The following is a 1,759-nucleotide window of genomic DNA, read 5'->3' as shown; positions in this document are numbered from 1 at the left end:
GCGTTTTCTGGCTTCTGTCCGGGAGCAGGTTCGCAGCAGTACACAAGCAACCTAGTAGGCTCGGTTCCTGACACAACTTGCTTGACACACACCTGTAGGCTCGACTCGGCTCTGCTCGTAGCATCCAGATAAATCTAGTGTAACTTTTTCTTTGTTGTTCTTGTCGCGAACTGTCTATGGTTCCCATAAGGTTTCCCTTAAGCTCTTCTTGGATTTGTATACAATTCTAAGCATTGGGATGAATACCCCAAAGACACGTACGGGAACACGACTGAGTTTTGCAGCGGTGCGAGCAACCCCTAGCAAACTCGATCGTATTACCCAGTTTCAAGCAGCGCTTGACCGAATCATGGAAGAGAATTTCGAGCTCAAAAAACACCTCAACAAGTTAGAAGAACGCTTCAATTCCATGATTGACCACACCACCGACAAGGTTAAGGAGGTAGAGGCAAAGGTTAGCCAAACTCACTCAGAAACCATCACCCAAGTGAAGACTTGTGTAACAAAGGAGCTCTACGAATGAAGCCTTCAAGAAGAGAATGCCCTCAAGGTTCACATCGGTGGGCTTCCCTTGCAGTGGTGCACCTCTGAGGACACCCTTGAAGGAGCAATTACCAAGGTGAATGACATTTTTCAGCTAGTCAACATCAAGCCAGAGGTCGTCGCTTGGATCAATGGCACACATCGACATGTGTGCCCCGAACATTGCTTCCTTACTTTCAAGGACAAAGATGAGCGGTTGAAGTTTCTATGTCAATCCCGTTTTCTCAAAGGACCAAATCTTTGGATTACTGAGGAGTTGACAACAAATCAACTCAAAATTAAGAAGGACGAGCTCAAGAAGATGTCTGAAGCCCGCAAACAAGGGAAATGGTCAGTCTACCGAGGTGGTAAAAAGATCATTCACGAGTTTTCGACTTCAAAAGGGGCTCTCCCCTCAACTACCCCACCTTAGGTTTTTTGTTCCCTTTCTTTTTACCCTCCTGATGGACCCTTAGTCCTTAACTGATATGTATCTCATGACTTTACGATCAAGCATGCTGGTGTAATGTTTTGCACCCGGTCCCATGGGTCATATTTGACCTCCATGGACGATAATACAATCTCTCTCTCTCTCCCTCTCTCTCTCTCTATCTATCTATATATCTATCTTTCCCTCTCTCTCTCTATCTATCTATCTATCTATCTATCTTTCCCTCTCTTTGTCTCTCTCTCTCTCTCTCTCTCTCTCTCTCTCTCTCTCTCTCTCTCCTTCCCTCACTCCCTTTATCTTTCCATCTCTCTTTCTCTATCTCTATCTCTATCTCTCTCTCTCTCTCTCTCTCTCCCCCCCCCCTCCCTCCCTCCCTTATATTTCCATCTCTCTCTCTCTCCTTCCCTCCCTCCCTTTATCTTTCCATCTCTCTCTCCCTCTCTCCCTCTCTCTCTCTCTCTCTCTCTCACTCTCATAATCCATTTTCTAACAAATCTACCACACAAATTCATTTGCAAACAAAGCTTACATATTACCACAACGTGCAAGAAGATTGCATCTATGTCACTAAGAAACCTACATCAAATGAATGATGTATCTCTCTCTCTCTCTCTCTCTCTCTCTCTCTCTCTCACAAGATATTTTCCTATTTTGTAGTGCCTTTCCTTTAGCTCTATGTGGTCAAAGAGTCATCACTTTTCTATGCGCCACATTGACAAGCGTAGAACCACCATGGCATGTGGCATCATGGGCAACTTTGATATAAATGGTGATGAAGAGTGGTTT

The 1,759-nt window shown here is 44.7% G+C and overlaps 1 pseudogene; it reads left to right on the top strand.

The window, feature by feature from the left end:
- The first annotated feature begins 238 nt into the window (after window positions 1–238).
- LOC147428034 (uncharacterized) lies at window positions 239–955 on the top strand (annotated as a pseudogene).
- Window positions 956–1,759: the final 804 nt, after the last annotated feature.

This window comes from Adiantum capillus-veneris, chromosome 23 (assembly GCF_014529385.1).
Source record: "Adiantum capillus-veneris isolate H3 chromosome 23, ASM1452938v2, whole genome shotgun sequence".
Classification (NCBI taxonomy): domain Eukaryota; kingdom Viridiplantae; phylum Streptophyta; class Polypodiopsida; order Polypodiales; family Pteridaceae; genus Adiantum; species Adiantum capillus-veneris.
Note: the sequence above shows the minus strand (reverse complement) of the source record. Positions and strands in the feature narration are given on the sequence as shown.